The sequence below is a fragment of the Octopus bimaculoides genome, chromosome 3 (assembly GCF_046866305.1).
Source record: "Octopus bimaculoides isolate indiv1 chromosome 3, ASM4686630v1, whole genome shotgun sequence".
Taxonomy (NCBI): domain Eukaryota; kingdom Metazoa; phylum Mollusca; class Cephalopoda; order Octopoda; family Octopodidae; genus Octopus; species Octopus bimaculoides.
The window spans coordinates 157,238,415-157,255,898 of NC_142930.1; the positions used below are offsets into that span (position 1 = coordinate 157,238,415).

At 35.8% G+C, this 17,484-nt stretch overlaps 1 long non-coding RNA gene across 2 annotated transcripts; it reads left to right on the forward strand.

Moving 5' to 3' along the window:
• The first annotated feature begins 1,604 nt into the window (after nt 1-1,604).
• Nucleotides 1,605-16,629, forward strand: LOC149136777 (uncharacterized). 2 transcript variants are annotated; one of them, XR_016240943.1, is made up of 4 exons: nt 1,605-1,870; nt 4,801-4,847; nt 14,634-14,709; nt 15,778-16,629. It is a non-coding gene; the product is annotated as an uncharacterized LOC149136777 (long non-coding RNA). The 2 variants fall into 2 exon arrangements; XR_016240942.1 differs by lacking the exons at nt 14,634-14,709; nt 15,778-16,629 and adding an exon at nt 4,961-6,192.
• Nucleotides 16,630-17,484: the final 855 nt, after the last annotated feature.

The following is a 17,484-nucleotide window of genomic DNA, read 5'->3' on the forward strand; positions in this document are numbered from 1 at the left end:
CGTGAATGCAAATATAAATGCTAAAGATAGAGATAATTATATTCTATTTTATATTAAATTGCAGGAAAGCACACATGCCTTTACATTTTACTGAGTTATTCTACTTATCAAATATGTAGGTTATTGATATCATGACGATAATTTAACTGTTGAACACTTTTTATGAAAACACATTTCTCCATACTGGAACGACTTCACAAGCATTATTAATGTAAAACAGCTGATTAATATCGCGTCTGTCGTTTTAATATAAAACACACCGGATAAATGAATCATAGATACGATACGTATTGTCTATTCATTCAGATACACCAAATTGCATTCAATTTTCCTGTACTGACATATATACGCACTTACTAATATGAAGATGTATTATTATCTGTTAACATCATATCTGCATATTTGCTTATATCAATGCGTATCTAATCATATCTAAATGCTATTTGATGAAACTAAACTCTGAATTCATACATTTTGTTCCACTTAAATATTGCAGAATTACTATGCAGGTATTTATGAGCATATATTTTGAGTTGCATCAAGCATCATTGATGTTAGCTGATCGCTTATATGGAATCTATAAAATGATTGGAGTAAAAACGGTGGCAACATATCTGATGTACTAAGCCAAGCAATTTTAACTTATTAATTCTTCTTCAATCAACCGCAAACGAAATGCTTTTTCCCTACGCCGCGGTATAAACACCTATCCTCCTCCAACAGCTTTCGCAGCTCCTCAAATTCATGTTTTACTTCACTCTCAATAGCCTCGATGTCGTTGAAAAGTGGGTGTCAGTCCACTTCTGCGATATTTCCAAAGTGTATCGCATTCTGTCGGTTAAGACGACAAGGATTCCGGTTTCACAGGCTCAGCTATCCATTATTACCTCAACAAAAGACTTTACTCTTTCTTATTCGTCCTTGCATAGCATCCACTGCTCGTTATAAATACATGCAACGACTTCCACTGGGTTTCAATTCTTGGTTGGAGCTATAATACTTCCATTTCGAATTATAAATTAATAGAAGCGTGTATAGCTGTCTGATTAAGAACCTCGGGAGGCGAGTGCATGGCTCAGTATCCAACGCAAGAGGTTGGCGAGTGTTTGCGATCATATTTTCAATGTACGGAAATGTTGATAAATGTGTGGCTTTAGGAAGGGCATTCAAATGTAGAAACGAATGCGAACTAGCACAGATCCTTGAATGGTCTCCTCATATCGAACCGTCGGATGATGATGATGATAATGATGATGATGATGATGATGATGATGATGACGCTGATGATGATATTGATGATGATGTTGTTGTTGTTGATGATGATGATGATGATGATGATGATGATGATGATGATGATGATGATGGTGGTGGTGATGATGATGATGATGATGATGATGATGATGATGACGACGACGACGAGGACGCTGATGATGATATTGATGATGATGATGTTGTTGTTGTTGATGATGATGATGATGATGATGATGATGATGATGAGGAGGAGGAGGAGGAGGATGACGTTTTTGATGATAATGACGACATCAAAACAAGCCATTCACGTGTGTGTGTGCGTGATTCTGTATGTGTGTGTGAGTGTAGGTGCTTGAGGCGTCACCATCATCGCTTGACCACTGGTGTTGGTATATTATTTTGTATATAAAGTATTAATCCGGTTGGAATGCTGGTGTGTAGATGAGGAGAGGTACAGAAAGTTCAGGTAGAAGTAAGTCCAAACTGTAGGAGGTTAAAGCAGGATAAAACTGGTGCGACCACGTGAGGGTACAATATTTAGTTGAAATATACAGAAGAACGAAAGACGAAGAGAGGTGTATAAACAACAAGCAGATGTATTAGTTTAACGCTCGGGAAGGTGAGAAAATCTTTTATGTTTCGAGCCTACGCTCTTCTACAGAAAGGAAAAAGGGGACATAAACAGAGAAGGAATAACAACTCAGTTAGAATTTTTTTAAAAATCCTTTAGGAGTTAGCGGTAAGGGAAAACAGTAAGAAAAAAGAAGAATAGTGAGTGGACAAATGAAATAAGGGCACTCAGCATATTTATTGGTAGTTACATGTATGTATGAAAACAGTTTCATTCAAATTCGTCGTTACTCCGAGAGTTTCAAGCGTGGTGCTAATCGTCAGCCATTTAGAATTTGAATGAAAGAAGCTGATTGTTATTACCGTAAGGTGGGCTGCGATTGGTTGAGAAAGGTCACGTTGTGTCGTGGTTTGATGTCGGTGTAACTGTGTGTTGGTGACGACAGTTATTTAGAAAACCGTGTGTGTGTGTGTGTGTGTGTGTGTGTGTGTGTGTGTGTGTGTGTGTGTGTGTGTAGGAAATATTCAACAGCCTGTAGTAATATAAAGAAATGTGCGAACAGGTCAAGATCTATTATGGGTAGAATAATCAAAATCTCAGCGCATAGGAAAGATATAAATATATATAATGATCTGTAATGCGATGTATAAAATTAATATTTGATATGGCAAAGTGTTTTCTTTTTCATAAGCAAAAGAAAATTATCTATGGTGTTTTAAAAATGAAATTATTAAATCCAAACTTGTACACATATAATACATGCTTATATATGCGTATGTGTGTGCGTGTGTGTGTGCGTGCGTATGTGTGTGTATAAGTGTGTGCGCACACGTGCTTGTAAGCGTGCGGTGATTATATATGGTCGTGTGTGATGAGCATATTAGGTAACAACTATATTGATGAGTCATAACTAAAAAGAAATGCACGTATGGCATTTGCGATGCGTTCATTTTAAAATAACGTTTGGGAATTTTAAGCCTTCTTGTAATAGAAAACTAATCAAATTTATGCTTTTATTAGATGGAGGTGCATCGTAAAATTTTTATGTGCTACAAATAAAAATGTTTGAATTTTAATGATATCGTGTTGGTTTTATTGAGTTATAGACATCTGAGTATTGCAGTATATAAACATGTCAAATTTAGTTATACGATGTTTAGGTTAAATTAAATATTATCGGCACAGAAAATGTTTTTAATATGAAAGAAAAAGAGGTGCATTCCAAGCCTATCTATTGCAACCCTATGGATTGCAAGCCTAATACCAAACTGTTTCTAAAATTTATTATAGGTTTCCGGTATTGTGAGATATTGACAAAAGATAAGGAGATATTTTTTTTTCTTTTTCTTCCCTTCGTCTTCTAAACACATCATTCTGCCCTTGCTACTCGTATTCTGGCACTTCGCTGGTGATGTGGTTGAGATGCTCGCATTGCAGTCACGTAGTTCCGAGTTCAACTCCACTGCATAGCATTTTAGACAAGCGTCTTCTACTACATCTTCGGGCCGATCAATGAATTTTGAGTGTATTTGTTTGACGGAAACTGCATCGAAACGAGTCGTATCGCACATGTACGTATATATATATATATATATATAGGAAAATGAAAAAAAGTCAGAATGCTGAACTGGAAGCATAATTTAATAAAGATTTTTTCTAACCGGTTTTCATTGCGATGAAGCAAATTATCAAGAAGAAGGAGAATGAAAATGTTTTTTTACAAAGAAGTACAAAAAAGTACAAAATGAAGAAAATAATAATATATAAAACAATAATATATAAAAAAATAAATATACCCATACATTATATTGTTTTTGAGCTTTTGTAGTTCAATAGTAGTTCATGTATAAATTGGTAGGAAAAATAAGGATGCATGAGAGTTGAGAGTTTTGTTAGGTTTAAAAAAAGGGGTTAAAAGTTTGTGTTAAGCAGGAAATGTGGTGTCAAAACAGGAAGTGTGTGTAAGGGGAGACAAGTGTTTTTAGTTAGAGTTATGAACTCTTTTTTTCCCAACAGGAAGTTTGTGTCTGTTCATAGAGAAATAAGGTCACTGAGGGGTGTGTGTCTTAAGAAATGGTTGGAATTTCTCTATGAAAAGATTCTCCTTGTTGATTCTTTCTTGTGTGGAGATTCTGTCTTTGCATTGATAGAAAGGGAATATAATGAATTTAGGGTTTTTGTTTCTGGCGCAAGAGTCTATGTGGCCACTGAGTGGAATTTGGCGGTATTGAGGGAGGTTTAGTTGTTCCTTATGGACAGCTACTCTTCTACGTAATGGGAGGCTCGTCTGTCCGATATAGAAGTTTTGGCAACCTGCACAAGTAAGGACATAAATGAGGTTACCCGAGGAACAAGAGAAATTGGTTTTAATTTTAAACTTTGTTCCTCGTTTGAAGGTAAATTCAGAGCCTTCAAGTAGGTAGGGGCAGGTGCCGCAATTAGGGCGTGCACATTTTTTAACTGATGGGGGTGGAAGTGGTGTATGTAGTTTGGAATTGGTTAATAATGTTTTCAAAGATTTGTGTTGCCTTTTGCATTTAAGGACTTTGTGTGTGTATTAATGATATTGTTCATTTTCGGGTCTGTGGTGAGTAAGGGGAGGTTTTGTTTAATTGTGGTGAATGCTTCGATGTTATTGGGGTTATGGGTGGAGATGTATGGAAGTATTTGGGGGTTGGGTGTGTTATTATGTTGGTTGGTTTTTAGTGTGTTTTTGTCAAGTTCCTTGACACGTTTTATTCCAAGATCTATGAGTGTGGAGGGATATTGGCGTTGTAACAGTGTTTTTTTGAGATCGTGTAAGCGTATTTCTCGAGTGGTTGGGTCAGAGACAATGGTGCAAATTCTTATATATATATATATATATATATATATATATATATATATATATATATATATATATATATATATATATATATATGCATATATATATAAAAGAAAATATGAGTTCTCGTGTCGCTTTCTTCAACTAAACCCAGGTGGTGTCCCAGACGGCTGCACTCCAATGAAACGAACAAAGACAATAGTAAGTAAATATATTTGCGATTTCGGAGATGTCTTTTGTCACATTTGCAAATATTATTTTCTTTTCATGTAACTTGATTTTCTGATTTGAATTGCTCCGTGTATTTTCTTTAGCTCAATAATCTTCAGTTATCTTGCACTCACCAACCGAGGAAGCTACTTAAGACGTTTGCTGTTCTGTATGGAAGCGAAGACGAAACGTAAAATTATGGGAATATTTAGAGCGAAAAGGCTGAAATAAAAACATAATCATACAAATACATGATATTATTCACTCTACTAAATCAAGCATATCATAGCTAGATGGACCAATCTGCATTAAAATGGAATATGATATTCAGATATAAACAAAAATATTCTTATCAGAAAATTTCGGTACATAAAATGTATTCTGCAAGGAAAAAAGTTGAAAGTTGTTGCATTGCTGATATTCCCAAGATCTACAAGTAATATAAATGAAACAAAACAGCTGAAACACGGAAATAAAACAAAGATCATGATAAACCTGGTTGTATGCTTTCAAATCATGTGAAGTCGCAATTATATCTGTGTTAGTTCAATAGTAGAATATCTAATTATTGATTTTCTCCATCCGTACGATATGGTTTCAACTAGTTTAGTTATATGAGAAATCGGATTCCCATTTAAATATCCAATCTTCTTGCCGCATTTGTGATCTGTGTGGGTTAAGTATAGCATATTAAATTGCTGATACATGACACCACGTTGTACTCCAAGGATTAGTAGCATTTCGCGTGTTCTGATTCTCAGATTACTCTCAGCTGCCTGGAGAACATTGAAACGTAAAAACATTGGAACGTAAAGTATACGGGGTTAATAAAAGGCAAATGTGACAACAACCACACAGGTCCTTTTGTGAAGGAAGGCTTTCAAGTCATTATGTATTCAGAACAAAGAAGAAAAAACGAAATAAGCAGTAATTTGAAGAAGCCTCAAATGCCTAAACCTCTTTGATCATTGCAACCAGACAGCAACAATCCGATGTAAAACATGACAGTGTAAGCATTATTACACCTTTTCAGTAACTAGGAATATTTGTAGATAATGCACCATCAGTGCATGCTGGTTGTAGAGGTATATAACTCTTTATTGCCCACAAGAGGCCAAACATAGAAGGGACAAACAAAGACAAAGGGATTAAGTCGATTACATCGACCCCAGTGTGTAACTGGTACTCATCCCCGAAAGGATGAGAGGTAAAGTCGATCTCGGCGGAATTTGAACTGAGAACGTAGCGGCAGACGAAATACCGCTAAGCATTTTGCCCGGCGTGCTAACGTTTCTGCCAGCTCGCCGTCTTATAGTTGTGGAGGTATAGCGTTTTAAACATTAAAGATTTTAAAGGCATGTTTTAGTTTGTCGTCAAAATTATTTTCCCAGTTCACCTTCACTAGTTTTTAGACAAGAGAGTTATTCATTAGGAAGTAGTAATTGCTTATTCTATATTTTTTAATATTGTGTTGATTTTAAATAGCCCAAAGTCTGGGTTGCTTAGTAGAATTATGCAGTGTAGCCCTCAGATCAGCGGAGGAGACTTGTATGAAAAGCATCATTTACGTATGTGGAGAAAGTCCAAGGAGTGGATATGTGGTATGTAGCATACTTACCAACCACATGGTTCTGGGTTCAGTCCTACTGCGTGGTACCTTGGGCAAGTGTCTTCTGCTATAACCTCGGGCCGACCAAAGCCTTCTGAGTGGATTTGTTAGAAGGAAACTAAAAGAAGCCCGTCGTATATATATATATATATATATATATGTGTGTGTGTGTGTGTGTGTGTGTGTCTCTGTGTGTGTGTGTGTGTGTGTATATTTGTGTGTCTGTGTTTGTCCTCCCACCATCGCTTCACAACGATGGTGGGAGTTTACAGTAAAGGTCAAGATTGGTACAAAATGTTTATCTTCAGTTTTCTTAAACAGGTCCGACGTGGAAGTAATCAACATTAACGATCTTTAATATTATACTGCTTCGCTCTACCTCTGTATTGCTTTAATTATTAAAAGAAATGAAGGACGTAATATATCATACGTAAAACATTTTAAATTATTCATTGAAGTGATAAACTATGGAACAAAATTGGAAGGATAAACTGTTATGGAAGCAACTTCTTTATCATTTTTTCTTATTCATAAGGTAATTACAAAGATTGTGTTAAATTAAGTATGACTATATATACATACATGCGCATACACACACACACACACACACACACACACACACGACTATATAGATATATGCAGACAGAGACGGATCGCGATAGAGAGAATTCACAGCTCATGGGAGAAACTAGTATACTTCGTTTACAGGGACTCTGGCTTCCTTGATTTTCAAATATGAATGCTATGAAGCTCTAGAATCATAGACGTACGGCATGGCAGTTATAATGATATTGTACATATAGATAGTATTTATAGATAGATTAGTTTTTCGATTTGGTTCTACAGATAAGCTTGTTTACTTCTTGTAAGAGTAAAAAGAACATTACAGCTAAGAGATCTCAAGATACCAGACAAATTTAAAGCAAAGAAAATAGTTTCGAAGTGTATATTTTTTTCCAAAGATTGTATCAATTGCATCCTATACGTATAAGATGTTTCATAAGAACATGAACCTAAAAGGAATTAACTGTCTTATTGTATGCCTCTATAACTTTACAACGACCTATTAACGAATCCCTAAGGTACATAGTTTTTCGAAAGGAGAACGAAGGGCTTATGAAATTTTTACGGTCAAACAGTGACAAACTTTTCATTTCAGATGAAGGCACCTACATGTCAACAATTTCAAATATGCGACTAGCAAGAATCCTTGTGAGAACAACATCAAATGTGTACCATTCCATGGTAAACACACCAGCATCGGTTGTCAAGCGATGTTGGGGGGACAAGCACAGACACACAAACACGCACATACATATATATATATGCATATATACGACGGGCTTCTTTCAGTTTCCGTCTACCAAATCCACTCACAAGGCTGTGGTCGGCCCGAGGCTATAGTAGAAGACACTTGCCCAAGGTGCCACGCAGTGGGACTGAACCCGGAACTATGTGGTTGGTAAGCAAGCTACTTACCACACAACCACTCCTGCGCCTGCATACTATTGTATACTAGTTTTCGTTAGTTTCATAGATAGGATCAAAGTAAGTTATGAAATGCTTCTGATAGTTCTCTACACGGGCCACAGACTTGTGTCCCCTACAATGAACTTTAAAGAAACTGATAGACTAGGATTTGGCTATTGGAATATTCATTTCAGTGCTTTTTTACCGACATAACTCAGAGACCGAATTAGTTTACTTCTTAAGCAAAAACTGACAAGAATCATTATCAATAGCTGCGGGGTTTGATGACAAGCAATATTAGAGTCATTTTGATTGGTTGTGTCAAAGAGATAGGGAGAGAGAATTGAAGGGACTAGTTAACCATTTAGGAGAGGCTCGTAGAAGAAGCATCATATTCGATGTGCAAGCGAGGAGAGAAGCTCTCAACAATATCTTCAACACAAAAGATGCAAAATGTGTAATCGATGACAGGCTGCCAGTGATGAGATAAATGAAGGCACAAAACCTGTTCGAATTGCAGCGTGGTAGCAAAGCTACAACAAAGTTTCTGGTGGACTGAAGTGCCTGGGGTGTGATTTCCCAGTTGTAGCTTGCCGAAGAACATGCGATGAATAACTGGGGCATAAATAGCTGCGATTGGGAGGTATTCACTACGAGTTCTCTTTTGATGCCATCTTGACAGATGCCTACTGAAGATCATAGCAGCCTGGGAATATTCCTCATTGCGTAAGCAAAGAAGGTGATGCTGTTAAGAAAGAACAAGGACAAAGAAAACTTGATAGAAAACTTGAGGCTCATAATTCTGCTCAACAGAGAGTTAAATTTTTGAGCATAGATGCCCACCAAGAGATTGGTACTTGTCGGAAGTGCAAATCTGTTCGATCCCCGACAGAACTATCTGTGACAGCTTCCACCTCATGCAATACACTGTTGATCCGTCTGACCAAAGATCTGGTTTTGGCGTGACACAAGTTAGTTTATATCCATCCAAAGATTTCGAGTGGATTGGTAATTGCTACTGGTGGGTGAGGGCTATCTACAAGCAGCTTGGTTCTTTCTCTCTTTAGACGCTAGATCGTTACAGCATATAGTTGCATCCATTCAAATGGGAAACTAAACACCCAAATCTCAGAAACTTTTAATAATTTCAAACGTTCGGTCTATCATACACCTCTTGTATGTTTTGCCCTCTGACTGCAATTTGCGTATTTTTTCCTTGAAAAATTTCGTTTTAATGGCTTGCTCCTTTATTTAGTGATTAATTTTCTCGTTTCAAGTTTTTATCTTTGAGATACACCTGCCGCTCTTTACTTCCAACATCCTTAGCTTGTTGCATGAATAGGCCATATAATTCCTTCTCTTTTCCATCTATTTCTCCTGTTGATCTTCCTACTATTGTTGACTTCTACTGTTTCAGTAACGTTTTGAATTTTTCAAGCCGGCCATAGTATTCTTTCTGTACTGCGTAGAGCATACTTTTACAAACCCAATATCACCGTACTAACGGTATCTGCTGCGTTTAGCAATCCTGTGCCTACTTCATTTTCTTGCAATGTAGAGTTTGTCGAAATTACTTTTAGGATGGTGAATGTTGTGCATTGTGAGCGGCCTTTGGTTCTTCCATGTTTTGTAGCTGTGTATATGTTAGAAAAGGAGCAGAGTATCTTAATACTGAAATGGTCCACGTATTCATTGACATTGATTTGATAATATTCAATGATTTGATAATAATACTAGTATGGCCCATGTATTCAATGATTTGATAATATTCATTGATTTGATAATAATACTGGCATGGCCCATGTATTCATTGATTTGATAATATTCTCTCCATTTAATTTTGATTCGAGTTCCTTCTCTTGTACTCTTTGGAGATATTCTCTTTCATTTCTCTTTCCATCCTTTATTATTTCACAGCGATCTAATGATATAATCTTGTGAATATTTTATGGAACCAGATTTAATATTTCGCGTTATATTATTACTGTTGTTAAGGCGGTGAGCTAGCAGAATTATTATCACGCTGGACAAAATGCTATCTGTATCTGTTCCGGCTTTTTACCTTCTGAATTAAAGTTCCTCTGCTATCAACATTTCCTGTCATTCTTATGAGGCCGATAAAATGAGTACCAGTTATGGGCGGGGGTCGAAGTAATTGTCTGGCACTTTCCGCATAAATTTCGGCCCTTCTGCCCATAGTCGAAAGGAAAGAAATTATATGTATTTTGACGGATGCTGACAGCTTGGGAGAAACATTACGTAGCAGAAAAAAATGCCTTTCGAGAGTGGGGGTGAGTCGATTACATGGACCCCGGAACATACTCTTTTACTTGTTTCAGTCATTTGACTGTGGCCATGCTGGAAAAACGCCTTTAGTCGAGCAAATCGACCCCAGGACTTATTCTTTGTAAGCCTAGTACTTATTCTATCGATCTCTTTTGCCGAACCTCTAAGTTACGGGTCGTAAACACACCAGCATCGGTTGGCAAGCGATGTTGTGGGGACAAACACAGACACACAAACATATATATCTACATACACATATATACGACGGGCTTCTTACAGTTTCCGTCTACCAAATCCCCTCACAAGTCTTTGGTCAGCCCGAGGCTATAGTAGAAGAACCATGTGGTTGGTAAGCAAGCTACTTACCACACAGCCACTCCTGCAAATGATGTGCTCTTACGACCTGCACTGAAGCATGAAGATTCCAAGCAAGCTTCAGCTATGAACCTTATTAACAAATTTAAAAAGTTTCTTGGCCTACAAGTTAACAATATGAATGACCAAAGATACCCAAATACTGATAGACCTACACTTGTTTCCTCTGATTTAGAAATTAACAATCAGAAAGATCAACGAGGTCCAAATAGTAACAAACCTAGCATTGATGCAAAAAACATCAAACAAAAAGTAATGGAGGCTTGCATGAATAATATCGAAGACAACAGGAAAAGCAAACTCCTGCATGGAAAATACCCTAACCACCTATCCAAGCCAGATATTGATCAAAATCTAACACACCAATGGCTACAAGGGACAGGTTTGAAAGAGAAAACAGAAGGTTTCGTTATTACAGATCAAGATCAGAGCTTACCTACCAGAATCGGCCATGCAAACGTCCTTAAAGTTGGATCTGTCCTCATGTACAGAATTTGCGGGAAATTCACAGAGACAGTTGATTATGTTGTTTCTAGCTGCACAATCCTCGCTGAAAAGGAGTACCTCATAAGACATGACAGACTAGGGCAGTACATACACTGGAATGCTTGTAAATACTACAAAATTAAATCCCACGATGAGTGGTACAGGCACATCCAGAGGATGTAGTAAATGGCAAGGCCGTCACCATCCTTTGGAACTACACAATATAAACAGACAGGAAAACTGATTCCAGTCGACCAAACATTGTGATCAAGGACAATAAAAGAAAAGCTTGTCTGTTAATAGATATGTCTTTCCCACAATTATCAAAATGTCTCAAGAAAGGAATACGAAAAGCTTTCTCACTATAAAGGTCTGCAAACTGAAATCACACAAATGTGGAAGCTTACTACTAAGATAATACCAGTAGTAAGTGGTGCGTTGGGAATGATAAAGAAGGGAGCTGCGAAGTATATCAAGCAACTCCCTAGTAACTCTCATCTCCATGAACGACAAAAGACAACCTCGGTGGGTACAGCCCATATACTAAGGAAAGCACGCTCCATCTAAGATGGAATAAATGTGGTGATACTTTTAGCACGCATAGCAAAACAAAAGTGCCCTTGCTACTCTTGGCCTCCGGAGAATGCCCGGTACTAAGCTGAAATAAAGTTATAAGGAAAGGAAATAGTAATAATAATAATAATAATAATAATAATAATAATAATAATAATAATAATAATATTCTTAGTGGAAATAATTGTGTCATCATCATTTATCATCATCATCGTCATCATTAAAATCATTCTTTTACTTCAATGCTTCCATCACTTACTGTTTTAATCTTTGAATAGATATATTGACTTTCCATCCATTTCTATATTGGTTGCTCCAGGGAATAGACATTACGATAGCCCTTGTCATACTTGATAACTTAAGCCTTCCATTATCGTAAACATATCTGATTTCTTCTCTCAGAATCATTCTATAGACAAACACATGCAGGCGCGCGCGCAAAAACACACACACACACACGCACACACGTATATATACATATATACGTATGTCAGAAAGAAAGAGAGAGAGATGGCAAAACTTTATACTCATATCTACATATATGTGTGTGCCTGTTATATATATATATATATATATATATATATATATATATATATACATACATATGTATATATGAGTGTGTGTGTCTGTGTGTCTGTGTAGTTATATATATATATATATATATATATATATATATATATATATATATATATGTATATATAACTACACAGTTATATATATATATATATGTATGTATATATATTTGTATATAGTTACACACACACAGATGCATATATATATATATATATATAGCTTATACATATGTATATGAGTACATTTGTGCGTAACAGACAAGCAGACAGACACAGATAGATAGATAGATAGATAGATAAACGAGAGGATTACATATGAACTTAATCTTAATATTTCACTCGGACTGCGTGTGACCTTGTAATGTACTTTTCGTTTGAATAGACTTGAATACAGGATAAAAACAAATAAAACCTGTAAAGTTAAATTTAATAACTTAGAAAAACTAAGATCGATTTCTTGGACTAGAAGAAATCATTCAAGTTATTCATTTATTCACTCTATACCACGTCCTGACAGAGGTTTATCTTTAGCGATGCCATATTAAATATTCGGATCTATTTCCCGCTCATACCCATTGCCTCCGCTCGAGATGTCGCTATAAAAAGATTCTTCATTCGAGAAACATCATCTTTGTGTGAAATGTAAATGTGTTCGAAGTCTAAGAAAAATTGTTATGTATTCTAACTTTGCGTGTCTTTTTGGTTCACAAAGCGGTACCTAGAGAACATAATTTTCTTGTAGTTACTATTGATATTTAGTCATATACGAGGGATTGCTGAAAAGGTTTTTGCCTTTCGGTTAAAGTAAATTCCCGGAACGTATATAAAATTAATATCTACATCACTGTGGTGCTTTTCCCAGTTCACCGTCCAGGTGACGATTTTCTATCAATCTAGCAGACACCAGCACGCATTTTTAAATAATCTAGAGTAGCATTTCGTGCGTACTTACGTTCGTGAGTACTGGGGTAATCGATTTACTTACCTAATTCCTTAAACATGACTGGCCTTTTGCCAAAATTTGAAACCATTATTAAACAAGCTGTTCGCTGATTTCTATAAACAAGAGCTGCAATTCTTGTTTAGCCCACTAACCTTTATTAGCTTTGAAACAGGTCGAAACACTACGGTGTTTCATATTTGACTTATTTCAATGAATCGAGTCTATGATAAAAATGCTTTGTCCACAAACAAGACAACAGTGATTATCATACTCCCATTCGAGATTACCTGAATCTATTAAGTCTCTTAAGAATGACTATGAACGTCATTACTTATGCATATAGGTGTATATGTATATATGCATATGAGGGTATGTGGGGGGGGGGTCAATTCCTGGACCGCGTGGTGTGTTGGGATGCTGAGCAAAACACTTTGTCTAACGTTCCTGTGATCAATATATATATATATATATATATATATATATATATATATATATATATACATCTTTCTTGCATGGATTTTCTAAGGATTGGACGTCCCCCATATCTCTCTCCTATCCTTTATCTTCTCAACGAAAATATTTCTTTCAGCGTTCACTATTTTTCCCGTCGTTCAAGTCTAAAGACCCTCCATGTTTGTTTTCGTTTGGTTTCCTTGTATGTCTCCACCGTCCTGTTTTTGTTCCAAACTTTGACCCACCATAAATCCCAAATTTTATTTTGGTATTTATGGGAGCAACTGTCTTCGAAGTCTCATACTGTCGTTGAATGCTCGAAATGAGGAGTAGATAGACAGCCGACAACTGATGCAGGGTCATTCTTTGTATTACTTGTCCCTCTTTCCCTCTCGTTATTTGCGTATTTAACTCATTTGTTTTCGTATTTCATGTTGTTTATTGTTGATGATGTCCTGTACCCATATATGCATATATATATATATATATATATATATATATATATATATATATATATATATATATATATATATATATATATATATATATATATATATATATATATATGTATGTATATATACATATATTATATATATATATATATACATATATATATAAATATATATGTGTGGGGGGGGGGTATCGTCATTTTCCTCAACATCCCTGGCAAAAACGTCTGATTACAGTTGTGTGAAATGTGATGCAGTGTGTTAGTAGCTATTATAGAGACAACTTGGGACGTATGCTTAATAAAATATTTAGATCATAATAAAATTACGCCCTGTGCTGCGAAATTTCACAGTGTTTACTTCGAATTTAGTCAAACCTTTTCTAACATGATAGTGGTAATGAGATTGATATACATAAGTAGCAAGTTTTTCTCTAATATTCGCGAATTTGTTTCGTTCAATGATTTGAGATTGTACGTATATAATAAGTTGCTTTTTTTAAATTAATTTATCCGTTGCTTAGAATGATAATTTAATTATACCAGCGGGTACATTTTGCAGATTCAGATAAGATTGCACTCCGTGGACAGACGTAAATACTGACGCTTTGTATAAAGAACAGCCCGAAGAAAATAAGGTAGTAAATCCATTTAATCAATACGTTCATAAATAATGTAAATTTCGTTATTATCCACAGTCTATCTTCAAAACATTAGAATTCAACACAATTTTCTAATTTTCTTAAAACATTTACTGAAAGGGACACGAGTTTCTCGGAACCTACATTTCATTGTCTGTTATTTAATTCTTTATAATCAAAGCATTAGCGACTAACTGATGATATATATTTTCCCAATAAGGCAGCGAGCTGGCAGAAACGTTAGCACGCCGGGCGGAATGCTTAGCGGTATTTCGTCTGCCGTTATGTTCTGAGTTCAAATTCCGCCAAGGTCGAATTTGCCTTTCATCCGTTCGAGGTCGATAAATGAAGTACCAGTTACGCACTGGAGTCGATGTAATCGATTCAATCTTTTTGTCTGTCCTTGTTTGTCCCCTCTGTGCGTAGCCCCTTGTGGGCAATAAAGAAATAAGAAACGTTAGCACGCCGGGCGAAATGCTTAGCAGTATTTCATCTGCCGTTACGTTCTGAGTTCAATTTTTGCCGAGGTCGATTTTGCCTTTCAACATTTCGGGGTCGATAAATTAAGTACCAGTTGCGTACTGAGGTCGATTTAATCGTCTTAATACCTTTGTCTGTCCGTGTTTGTCCCCTCTATGTTTAGCCCCTTGTGGGCAATAAAGAAATAAGAATTGTTAGCATTCGGGTTCTGAGTTCAAATTCCACCGCAATCGGCTTTGCCTCAATTTCAGGCATTGTACCTTTAGCAGAAAGGTTATATATTTTCTCAGTACTAGATGGAAGGTACATAACACAGAGAGTATATTCCTTGGAAGAATGTAGCATTTTTGTGAACTACCAGAATCGCAAATAGAAATTGAAAGCGGATAGTGACCTCGGTTTGAATGGAGTTAATATTTGAGACATATATCTATAATGTTTGCTACTTTCCTTCTATATATATATATATGTTGCGTTGTACTTGTGTATGGGTGACTCTATATATATATATATATATATATATATATATATATATATATATATATATATATATATATTGTTCTGTATATTTTGCTTATTTTGAAGGATGTAGACTTCAATTAATAAACTTCCGGAATGTTACCGACACTATCGCGATAACTTACCGTTCATTCCTTCCTTTCTTGATCTTTGGAAAGCGCCAGTGATACTTTCAAGAATTTCCTGAATGATAGAAAGAAATTTTATGGAACGTAATAGGCCTGGCTATTCAGGCATTTAACTGAATGAAGTCCGTTAAACATACTTAAGAACCATTCAGTACTGCGAAGCCTTAGTGATGGATATCTGCCAATGTTAAACAGTAACGGTTTTTTCAAAAGAATGTCACATGATTCCCGTGTACTAAATTTCATTCATGAGAATATGGCGAAAACACGCTATTGTAAAATACACTTTCTGAACCCTAATCGATATAATGGCTAGGTAAACCTTCGAACGACAAGTCATTCATTCGCCGCCTATGTTTTAATAGCTTCTACATTGCGCATAAACTTTACAAGCCTTCGGGACTCCTGGAAGAGAGGAAGTTAAGTAGGTTAAGATCGAAGACCCGAATGATTGTAGCAGTGGTCCTTCTTAAAGACAGCTAACTGGCAAGTGGAGATTTTAAACCATAAAAAAAAAATGAAATGATTCTCGGCCTTAAAAAGACTGTGGTGAAATTTGAATTCAGAACTCAAAGAAGTGCAATGAATATTCTAACGCGTTCTACCTGACGTTTTAGGCGTTCCATAAATGCTTCCGCCGCCCTAGAGCGGTGCCTTGATGTGTAAGATGAGATTATGATATGCAATAATTGCTTAGTGGGAACTGAATCAAAGTGTAAAGAACCGAACTCAGTTATGCTATCTGCCAATGTTCTAAGGAATCTGCAAATTCCCCCCACCCCCATTGAATGCACAGCTGAGATTGGACAAGGTGTCGCCTTGTAATGAAATGCGTTGTGAAGCGACATCATCTAATTCCATTAAAAACCTCATATCATTATCCTAAGTAAAAAAAAAAGTAATAATAAACGAAAGAAACTGTTAGTAAATTGAGTTGAGCCTATTATGTAAATGATAATACTATATTCTGGATAAAGATTCAATCCAATCTCGATGCGAATTCGAAACAGCCATATAATGTATTAAGCGTAATAAAGAATATTGTACGTTTCACTTTTATCTTCGCTAATATCAATCTCATGGCAGACATACACGATAACAACGGTAAGTAAACGGAGACGTTACCGTCAATATTAGTTCATGAAGCTATAAAATCAACCATAAAATAATGTTATCGGTGTTTAATAAGAATTGCGTTGGATGTTTCGTGATAACTTGTTATTATATATATTGCTGATTGTCATATTTCTGCTGCACACGATATAAGGTGTTTGAAAAACAAATACATAAAAATTGAATATACTACACATACAAAGCGAGCCAAGCATATACAGACACAGCACACATACATATATAACAAACATATACATATACATGTATACACACATTATATATATATATATATATATATATATATATATATATATATATATATATATATATATATATATATATATATATATATATATATACGTAGAGAAAGAGAGAGAGATACTCCTAAAGATGTGAAAGTACATATATGTGTGTCTGTGTGCGCGTGTGTGTGTATTCTCGCGTGTGTGACGCGTGTGTCTATGTATGTTGGCATGTATATATATATATATATATATATATATATATATATATATATATATATAACATGTTT